The sequence below is a fragment of the Micropterus salmoides genome, unplaced genomic scaffold, assembly GCF_014851395.1.
Source record: "Micropterus salmoides isolate LMB-PRFRI ecotype aquatic unplaced genomic scaffold, ASM1485139v1 Ms_hic_scaffold_10, whole genome shotgun sequence".
In the NCBI taxonomy this organism is placed as follows: Eukaryota; Metazoa; Chordata; class Actinopteri; order Centrarchiformes; family Centrarchidae; genus Micropterus; species Micropterus salmoides.
This window is the reverse complement of record NW_024040041.1, coordinates 32,038,434-32,050,050: the sequence shown is the minus strand read 5'-3', so window position 1 is coordinate 32,050,050 and position 11,617 is coordinate 32,038,434. Positions and strand designations below refer to the sequence as shown.

The following is an 11,617-nucleotide window of genomic DNA, read 5'->3' as shown; positions in this document are numbered from 1 at the left end:
AAGCTCCATTTAGTAGAATATATATATATATATATATATATATATATATATATATATATATATATATATATATATATATATATATATATATAGCCAGTTAGCTTAGCTTAGTGTACAGACTAAACTCCCCTGTTTTTAGGGGAAAAGAGCTAGCCTTACAGTCAAATGGGAACAAAATCTACCTACCAGCTCCTCTGAAGCTCAATGATTAATACATTACATTCTTTTTGTTTAATCTGTAAAAACTAAAGTATAACTTGAGCTCTAGAGGTACTGGCAGGTGAATTTTGCTACCTTTGGACAGAGCCAGACTAGTTGTTTCCCTGGTTCCAGTCTAGATGCTAAACTAAGATAATCTGTGTACTGGCTGTTGCTTTATATTTATTTTATTTGCTCAAACTATTTATTTTCAGGGACAATGCACATCGATCAACATCACTGTAAATGTGCCAGCTTTACCTAAAAGGCACTTTTTCAACTTGTTTCTCCGGGCCAGACGGTAAATTAGTCATTATATTTACCAAACAAATATGAGAGGTATCAAACTTCTCAGGTACCTCTCAGCGAGAAAGTGAAAAAACATTTGTCACTTTTCACTGTAGTGATGATGAAAACAACATTATTTTCTGTAGTTTCACATAAAGGTGGACTTGAACATATCCGTTTTTCTTGTTTGTTCAGGGTGATGCTGGCGGTCCAGTGATGTGTAAGCAGGGCAGCTCTTGGTTCCAGGCAGCAGTGTTGTCAGTTAAGAACAACAGCACCAGTCAAACACGAGCAGATCCAGTGATGGTCTTCACCAAAGTGAGCAGCTTTGGTACCTTCCTGACTCAGACAGTGGGGATGTTCTTATCTCCAGCCTCCACCAGCAACAACAACAGCACAGCTGCCAACAATACTCTCACCACCAGCGGGGACGCTCCTGCTCACTCCAACTTCTTCTTCTTCCATCTCCTAATCTTCTCTGTGTGTCTCCACCTCTTCTCATAGATCTGACAAGCACATAAAAATGTAAACAACAACAATATAGGCTTAAAGCTGCATCAACAATATGACATGATTCTGCCGCGGTGCAGTACTCTAGAGATCAAAGTAATAAAGGGTATAAAACGAATGAAAATAATTGTTTTATCTGCACCGAACAAATGTATGTTAATGCAGGCAGCAGTATTACAGCATGTTTTTTGAAGCTATGTGGACCATAAAGATATCTGCACCTGTTTCTATTATGATGTGCTAGTGCAGTGCCGTTCGCAGGGGCCAATGTGACACTTCCCTGCGGTATTTGTTTGAAATGTGCATCTCACATAGGTTTCAACAGCACCTTTCAGCTACAGCAGTGTCGACAAGAAGCTGGCCAAATAAATAAATAAATTAAAACTGCAAGTATCGCTGGGCGGGCCCTCGCGCTGTGGCGCGTATGGGGTGTGTGACGTAGAATGTGTGAATTAGGGATGGGGTCAACAGGAAATAGCAGAGGAAAACACCAACTGTAGAAAGCAACAAAAGAAAAAAAACAATAAACAGCTGACATAAGACAACAACTGATATGGGAATGAAAAGGAGAAAAAGTCAAGCAAAATAAATAAACAACACAGCACAGCCATGAGAGCTGGAATAATAACAATGAATTTAAATACTGTAAGTAACTTAATGAAAAGCATAAAGAATATTTCTACCTGTGATCACCAGGGACAGCCTAAATTTGTTTGTGTGTGTGTCTAAGTGTGTGTGTGTGTGTGTGTGTGTGTGTGTCTAAGTGTGTGTGTGTGTGTGTGTGTGTGTGTGTGTGCGCATAAGCCTGTCGCAGAATGTAGTTGTTGGTGAAAGTTGGATGCCACAACCGCTGTGCACTGACCTCAGCGACAGGAAGGCAAGAACCCCAGTAGCCAGGGCACCCCGAGACCACAAGCCCCAGGGACAGACCCACCCCGCCCCCACGGGAGAACAGCGGAGAGCTGTGCCGGGGAGCCCCTGCTGCCAGGGTGCGAGAACGTGGGAGAACTAGGACCGATAGTCCCCCAGCACAGCCAGAGGCCATCCCTCCCCGAGAATAGGGTTAGAGCTCTGTGAACCCGAGGCTAGTCCTGATCCAGCCCCCCAGGAAGCCACCCCAAAGGAAGAGGGCCAAAACCCACCTTGACAACACTGGTCATATGCCTCCGGGACTACCGCACGCCCCTATTGTGAGGGAGCCGGCAGGGGGAAGCGGTGGGGGTCCGGCGAGGAGAGGAGACAATGGATCCCCAGGTCCAGGAACACGCCACCCGCCCCAGACATGAGCAAGGACCTGAAGCCCGATTCCCCAGTCCCCTGGGTCGAGAGCGACCCCCACACCAGGCCAGACAAGGCGGACACCAACCCCACGGCACCCCCGATGCCCCTGGACTCCAGGGACAAGACACAAGGCCAATGAGACCCCACCAACACGTTCAACCCCCCCACCTGCCTCTGTAAATGTATTGTGTTGGATGCATATTATGGTTAGTGAAGTTATTTTGTCTAATAGCAGCTGCTAGCGGTTCTATAAAAACAGCGAATAGTGAGGGAGAGAGTAGGCAACCCTGCCTGGTACCCCTCTGAAGACTAAAGCTTGGAGAAGTATGATCATTTTCCTGACAGAAGTTCTGGGAGATGATTTCTGTTTTGTCGGGGTGTATCATACCAGGAATGACTTTCTCTAGCCTTCTTGCTAGGATTTTGCAGATAATTTTAAGATCTGCGTTAAGAAGCGATATTTGGTGATAACTGGATAGGAATGTGGGATCTTTGTCTGGTTTAGGTAGCAGGCTGATATTAGTAGAGTTCATTGTTGGAGGCATCATGCAACTCCTAATTTGCATTACCCTCCTATAGAATGTGAGCACAAGTAGAATTCCCAGAATTCCTTGTAGAATTCAGCAGGAAAACCGTCTGGCCCAGGGGCTTTATTATTTGGCATTTGTAAGAGGGCTTCATGGAGTTCAGCCATTGAAACAGGAGAATCCAGAGCCCTGATCTGTTCATCATCTAACCTGATGTTAGAGCTAGATGGATCAATTTGTGATGTATTTAATTTTTATTAAATTCTCTAAATGCATTGTGATTAATAAATGAGTTATGAGTCAGATTCCCAGCCGAGTCCTTTAAGGAGGAAATTGTTATTTTTTCTTTATTCAATTTTAATTTGTTGGCTAAGAATCTTCTGGATTTATTGCCATGTTCAAAGTTCTCCAAGCGTAGTCTTTGCAACTGAAGTTGGGTCTTTTTTATCAATAATTTCATTTAATTCAAATTTAAATTTTTCTCAGATCATTCAGCATGTGTTCCTGTTTGGAGGCAGCTTCTAATGTTTGTATTTTTGGTTCTGGCTCTAATTCTTTTTTTTTGTGCGATGAGTAGGAGATTATTTTACCTCTCATGACTGCTTTTGCTGCCTCCCAAAGAAGACACTGTGTATATATTACCCACTCCTTTTTGCAATAATCGGGTAGCACATATTTTCATAATCTAGACCGCACAGAAAAAAATTTAGGTCGATCAGATTCATTCTCTAGGAGGAGTTTGTTAAAGTACACTATATTGCCAAATGTTTTGGGTTCCCTGCCTTTACATGCAGATGAGGGTTAATGACATCCCATTCTTAATCCGTAGGGTTTAATATGGAATTGGCCCACCTTTTGCAGCAATAACAGCAGACAGCTTCAACTCTTCTGGGAAGGCTGTCCACAAGGTTTAGGAGTGTGTTCATGGGGATTTTTGACCCTTCTTCTAGAAGCGCATTTGTGAGGTCAGGCATAGATGTTGGACGAGAAGGTCTGACTTACAGTCTCCGCTCTAATTCATCCAAAAGCTGTTCTGTCGGATAGGTGTCAGGACTCTGTGCAGGCCAGTCAAGTTCTCCACACCAAACTTGCTCATCCGTGTCTCTATGGACCTTGCTTTGTGCACTGGTGCGCAGTCATTTTGGAACCATCCCCAAATTGTTTTCCACAAAGTTGGGAGCATGACCCTGTCCAAAATTTCTTGGTATGCTGAAGCATTAACATTTCCTTTCACTGGAACTAATGGGCCAAGCGCAACCCCTTAAAAACAACCCCGCACCATGATCCCCTTCCACCAAACTTTACACTTGGTGCAATGCAGTCAGGCTAGTACCGTTCTCCTGTCAGCCACCAAACCCAGACTCATCCATTGGATTACCAGACAGAGAAGCGTCTCCACTGCTCTAGTGTCCAGTGCTTTACACCACTGCATCCAACGCTTTGCATTGCACTTGGTGATGTAAGGCTTGGATGCAGCTGCTTGGCCATGGAAACCCAATTCCATGAAGCTCTCTACACACTGTTCTTGAGCTAATCTGAAGGCCACACGACGTTTGGAGGTCTGTAGCTATTGACTCTGCATAAAGTTGGCGACTTCTCCACACTGTGCGCCCGTGCTGACCCCGATCTGTCGTTCCCAATCGCTTCTACTGTTACGGTAAGTGGTGGTGAGGCAGGTTGGAGGACCCAAATGCAGGACTCAAGGAAGAGGAGGAATGGTTCAAAAGGTGATTTATATAACAAACAAAAAGCGAGCACACTTACACACCCCGAGTGGCTGAGTCCAGAAAAAGCCAAATGAGAAACGAAACAGAAATCCAACACAGGTAATCCAAAACACCAAGGGCAGGAAAAATGCAAGACGAAACACTGGACGAGACTGGAAGACTGAAGCCACAACTGACAGGGGGTAACACTAACAAGGGCTGAACAGAAAGACCACATATATATACCAGGGATAACGAGCAGGGCGGGAGCAACACAGGTGACAGACATGAGACTAACGAGGGAGGCAGAGTGAGAGCAGAGGGGAGAACAGAGAGACAGTCAGGCAGAGGGATACTGGAGGGAACAGACATGACACAGGTTACTGAACACATAACAGACTATTTAACTGATACTGGACACAGGACAGAACCCAAAACACTAAGACAAAGAACTAAAACACAGGTCCAAGAGCTAAGATAAAAGACAAGACATAAACTACTAAGGACAAGGAACGAGAGAAACAGGCAAATAAACAGACAAATGAAACAATGAACTCAGAAAACCCACAGGACAAAAAACCTATGACGGTACCGCGCTTAAATTCACTGAGCTCCTGAGAGTGAACCATTCTTTCACAAATGCGTGTAGGACATTGCTCTAAGAAGCTTGTTTGTGGGACTTGCCATGAGGCATGTGCCGCATCTATTGACAGAAATGCAACATAATATCCATAACTGGGTTTTCAGTGGCATATAAAGACCTTACATAATGAACCGTTATGTTTTTATTATCTTAGAATGAGACATTTATATCTACATAACCACGGGTCTCCCTTACATGGATGTTGCCATGTTGCGCTGCCATGTTTCTACAGTAGCCCAAACTGACAGCTTTCAAGTTTCATTACTACATTGAATACTTACGACATGAAATTTGGACAAATAGAGGACATTAAGTATTATTTAGCACAAGAGCCGACAGAGTTGTAGTTTCTCCTACGGTGCCTGTTGGTTGCAATTTGCAACCGTCACTACTAGATGCCACTAAAACCTACACACTGAACCTTTAATGACCTGCTTTAAAATGGAGTGAAATCCTCTCTGTCGGCTTCCTTTACGCTTTGAGCATGTGTGCTACTGCTTTCTATTTTAGATCTAAAAAGCTGCACACGATTATTGGTCAGTAGTTGTTCTGGTTAATATCTATAAAATGAAAAACATATACAGAAAATGTACTGTAATGTTAATTATAATAACAATACTAATAACAACAGCAAAGGGTGTCGAGCAGGAACACGATGGCAGCAGGTGACCCGCAACCACAGATCCAGACTCCACAGCTCCAGAGCCAGAAACACATGCAGGAAGTGATAAGAGGAGAGAGGAGAGGGACGAGAAAGCACAAGACTAACAGAAAGGGGAGAAGTTGTGTTAGTAACATGCAATAATGGGATGAGGTTGCATACAGAGGGAGAGAAAGTAGAGGAGAGAGGAGCTCAGTGCATCATGGGAAATCCCCCGGCAGTCTAGGCCTATAGCAGCATAACTAAGGGATGGTTCAGGACTCACCTGAGCCAGCCCTAACTATAAGCTTTATCAAAGAGGAAAGTCTTAAGCCTACTCTTAAATGTGGAGATGGTGTCTGCCTCCTGAACCCAAACTGGAACCTGGTTCCACAGGAGAGGAACTTGATAGCTGAACGCTCTGGCTCCTAGTCTACTTTGGAGACTCTAGGAACCACAAGTAACCCTGCATTCTGGGAGCGCAGTGCTCTGGTGGGGTAGTAAGGTGCAGTGGCGTAAGGCAGGGCTGGACTGGCCATCGGGCATTTCGGGCATTTGCCCGATGGGCCGACGTGCTTTGTGGGCCGGTACATACTTTAATTAATTTTTTTTATTTTTTTTATTTATTAATTTTTTTGTCTGAACGGCCTATAAAACTCGCACATCGGGAATTTTCTTCCTTTGTGGGCCGATGTTTTTTTTGTTTTTGTTTTTGCAACGGTATAAACTATTAAAGGTGGTGGATTGGCCAATTGGTCATGATCGACTCTGGGCTGGACCAATTATAGCCGAGGTCGTCATATGCACCCTCCCCCTTCAACGGATCAGCAATGAGCAATCACATATTATTGCTGCTGAACAAAAAACGTAAAGGAGGCGCCGAAAAAAAAAATGCTGCCAAATGTGCTAAAATATCACAGTTTTTGGTGGTGGCTATAGTGGAGCTTCCACTTCAGTAAAATTAGCAAGTGATGGAGGCCAGCAGGTTGAAGAGGGAAAGGGGAAGCAGGAGGAGGAGAGACCCGAGGCGGCCGCCGGTCCAAGTGGCAGAACTGAACTTGAGATAAGAAGTTATGAGCTGCAGTCTATATCTGGGTCAGATTATAAACCAAGGTTAGGTGCAGCCTCTCTCAACCCGTAAATAAATGCATCCATCGATGATTCTAATCCGCGCTCATATAGTTTTTTTCTCTCTCTCATCAAAACCGAATATGTTCATCAGTGGTACAGACAGTCTACATCAAGCAGAGACACGTTTGTGTGCATTTTATTTTGTGATTTCACCGGAACGAATAGAGTCTCCGAATGCGATGAAGCGCGCGTCCGAGTGAAGAATGTGCGCGAGCCACAATGAGTAACTCACTATTATTAACTAACAAGAAACTCTGATTAACTAGTAAGTAATAGCGCACAGGTGAAAGTGGTACTTCACTATTAATTAACTAATCAATAACTACTATTTTTTAATACTTCTGAAAAAGTTTATTAACAATCTAGTAACTACTATTAACTAAAATGAAACTCTGATTATGAATTAGTAAGTAATAGTGTGCAGATGAAAGTGTTACTACATACTTCTGTTGGAATTACTAATTATTTGGATCCGTATTATAAAGTGAAGATCACTGGAACTAACTAGTATTGACTCAAGTGTTACTACATGATCTAGTCATGATTTGTGCAACCAAACACTAAAGTCATTTCAAGTGTTTGAGATTTTTGGTGAACTTTAGTATACTTTTAGAAAATGTCTTTAGTAACACTTGAGTCATTACTAGTTAGTTCCCATGGTCTTCACTTTATAATAGTAAGTAAGTAAGTACTGTATATGATGTCAGTATTTTCCAACATTTTCTAAATACTGTACCAGTACTGTGTAAAATGCCATCAAAAAGTCAATTAAGTGTTATTCTTTTTCACCTTTCTTTCTTTGTCTCCTTTCACTTTTTAAAGGCTGCCATGTTCAAAAAATATTTTGTGCTGCCATGCTGGTTGTTGATGTGGTAAATAAATAGTTTATGAAAATACCACTAAATCTGTCATTTATTAATTTTAATATTCATTAATGATCATGTCTCACCTCTAGTCTTCTCTGTCTTAATTTCAGGTTTCCACCATGTGTTGTAGATAGTTCAGGAGGAGGTTAACTTGACCAAGCAGTCTTTTGTTTTCCGCTAATTACTGTTTAGAATACCAGAACAGGGAGGATGATGTAGGTTTAAGTTTATTAGATTGATACATGTATACCAACAAGAAAGTGTACATCGCTGTCAGAACAGCGTTTGTTTTCATTCAAAGGCTTTATGGCTTTGCCAATAATACTTGGTGGGCCGGTCTCTAGTCAAAATTCCCGGGCCGATTTTTTGTCCCAGTCCAGCCCTGGCGTAAGGTAATAACAACGGGCCCGAGTGCAGGCAAAAAACAAAGCACATGCACACACACACTGCGTTTGTGTCTAGAAGGGAACCCTAAACTGGCAAATTTGTGTGCCTTGTTTCCTTCGTTTCCACAGTTTAAGATCTGATAAGATAAGATGCAGTAAATATCTAATTTAAAGCTCCTTTAATCGATTTCTTTCCATATTAACACATTAAATTCAATGGATCTTTTTTTGCATCTTTCTCCAACACACATACTGCTGCAGCAGGTGTGTTGAGTGCGCCATCAAGTACCATCATGTGATGGATTATATTTGCAAAGTACAGAAGTTTCAAATTTAGCATGTGAAAGTACAAATTACAAAATTGTGTGCACAGTGGGGAAGCACTATAAAAAAACGTTTTAAATGCAAATTCGGAAAGTATTCATTATTGATCACTTGATAAGCACACGGTCTTGTTATGTGTCACTGTTAGCAGGTCACTATTAGTTTTCCACCAGGGCAGTATTCAACAGAAGTTTAGCTGCTGCTCTGAGCTTCCATGCTGTAACCATTTTTTTGCCAATAATATTCATCAGTGGTTTGTCTCAGGAAGGTAACTTCTGTCCACCTTGCAAAGCCATAACAGAGCGCTGTAAATACAATCCAACAACCTACTTTTTTGCCAGTTAGTGGCCAGCTGATTGTCTCGCTAATGTAACCGGACAAGCCAAACCACAGCGCTGGAGAGCAACAAGGCTACATGAAATGAATCCAACAAGATAAGACATTGACAGGGGAAACGCACCACGGCTCTCTGTGATTATGGCCAGCTTCTAGCTAAAGCTGTCAAACAACAGCTTTCATTTGCATCGCTAAAGTCTGACAAACTTAAGTTAATTACCTGTCCAGCCGAAAACAGACAACTTCAGCTCCACTTTGAAAACATCTGTCCCACATCATCGCCTTCCATCTGGGAAAATCCACACCAATTATTCTGCCGTCATATGTCTGCATCTGTGTGACTCTTCGTGCTTCATGGTATAAAGATCCACAGGCTGTCAGCTCTCGTGCTAAATAACATATGTGCTCTTCATTTGTCCAAATGTCACTTCTCTTCTTACTTCTAATAAACCACAGGACTACTCAGAGTTTATTATTATTATTATTTCCTCTTCTTCTTCTACGGACACATTTAATGTAGTGATGCTGTCTACACTGCTGGAATACAAGGATAAGAAGAATGCTGTGATGAAGAAACACGCTCTGTACCGCTGTTATATGATATGATGATCAATAGTATCAACTGCAGCCCTAAGATCTAATAAAACTAGTACAGTCCTTTGTCTGATACAACTACAAGATCAACTGAGGTAATTTGGCATATCAGACTTTTATGGTGTCCGAGAAAATCGCTGTGTTTTATTCATCCCGGGTTTTAATCTCCCCTACTGTATTTACCATCCAAATTCTCCCAAGTGTCTAATTTTTCAATGCCCCGTTTTTCTCCACATTTCAGGCAACAAAATTCTGCATTCAGCTTTAATAAATTCACTAGAATGAAGTTGAAAAAGTCTCTGAAATCAACAATTTTTTGGAAAAAAGATCCACAGATACTATAATGATTATTCAAGGTTCATAATGATTATTGACTTACATTGTGAATCTGGCTGCTAAACTTTTTAAACTAAACTTCTGAGGGTTGAGGAGTGATGACCCTGCTTCTGCGGTGCATTGCGTCACAGACGGCCTTCTCAGAAAATGCACCAACTAAACCGAAACTGAATCTCACTCTAACAGCAATGGAAAACTTTGTGGCCCTTGTGAAACCTACTTCCATTATGAACGTGTCTGAATGGTTATCTCTTACTGGCAGATCCAGTTTGTAACAAATAATGTGTTCCTGGAAAAACACAATAGTAACCCCCACTGAAACAATATCCATTTCATTAAACCAGCCCATCAAGCAAGCAACCGTGTGAGTCAGGTAATGGATGCAAGACCCTAAACATCGTGGTTACTTTTAGTTTTGATAATTAAAGTTTTACTGATAATATTTTTGATGATTTTGAAAAGAGACTTTGACTTGTAATGGAGCACTATTAAATTGCGGTATTGTGACTTAAGCAATGTCTCGGTCCAGCTCTCAGTTTCATTCAGCTGCTCTCCGTCGCCTGCAAGAACAGATCTCGTAAATATTTCCTTCATAACTTTGTGACGAATCTTATAGACAAAGTAAAAGCTGTCATTATTTTAAATTTCCACATGCAGGGTTCTTCCCAACAGGATATAAAGCAGTTTAAATTAGCTACACCTTGTCTATCCACAACATTACAAAGCTGCTTACATCTCAATACATCACTAATAATCACCCAATAATATAAGGTGGCCCATATAATAATATAAAAGGGGTGATTCTGTATAATGAGTCGAATGGACTATGAGCATAATGTGGAACGTTGTACACTTCTCAGCCTTAATGGTCGTCATTTTGACAATGTAGCGGAAGGTGAGGGACCACAAACCTATTTTAAAACTTGGGTAAATGGTGGCAGCTGTTGTGATTCCACACACACGCAAGTAAAGTAAAAAGACATTTGTTTTTATTAATTTTTAATAAAATTGAATTGGAGTCAAGTGACCAAGCAAGCCGTCAGGTATTTTGGAGAATGACAATTGCGGCCAAATGTTGGCAATAACGATCTGCCCAGTAAGTTTATTCATGGATAACCCCTTGAGATGAACCATCTCCTTTTGGAGGGAGTCCGATATAAAACCTACAAATGGTTCTACAAACAAACACAATAGCAAGTGACACACGAAAAACATACAATAATACAAAAAAAAAGAAAAAGAGGCTCTCAATTACCAACTCTCCTGCACAACATTCAGAGGTACATACAGAGGAGCAAAGGAACAAACAACAGGAACAAAGAAATAATGATAATTCAGGGAAAGCTGAGTTAGAACGAAAGAGAGGAGATACAATGTTGAGGGGATGTTTAAAGGACAGTTACAGCCCAGTTACAATTCGCCATTAAAAATAAAAAGCGGTCTAATGTTGCAGAACCTAAATCAACATTTGCATGAGGTCACCATGTTGTGGCTCTTTGTCACATATGAAGGAATGATTCATCACATTTTCGACTGTGTAATGTTTCTTGGAACGAACAAGGGACCTCAGGAGGGGGGCCTGCAGTTGGACCCTTCCCCGTCTCATTTTTCCAAGCCTCCTTGGAGTATGACGGTAGCTTAGCAACATAAGGCTCTGAATCTGATCTGTTTCTGAAGGACTATGAGTTATCAGTTTGAATCAAGGCTGACACAGACAGCTTACTCATAATACTTTCATTATGAACATGTCTGAATGTTTAAAGTCTAATTGGCATATCCAGTTTGTGACGAGCCATGTGACAAAGACAATAGTTAGCCCCCTAAAAATTGCCTTAACCATTATGTTAAACC

The 11,617-nt window shown here is 41.6% G+C and overlaps 1 long non-coding RNA gene across 1 annotated transcript; it reads right to left on the bottom strand.

The window, feature by feature from the left end:
- Positions 1-597: 597 nt before the first annotated feature.
- On the bottom strand, positions 598-4,702 carry LOC119896582. The gene is made up of 2 exons (XR_005443248.1): positions 4,571-4,702; positions 598-992 (listed from the first exon to the last, which is right to left on the bottom strand). It is a non-coding gene; the product is annotated as an uncharacterized LOC119896582 (long non-coding RNA).
- Between the last annotated feature and the right edge of the window lie 6,915 nt (positions 4,703-11,617).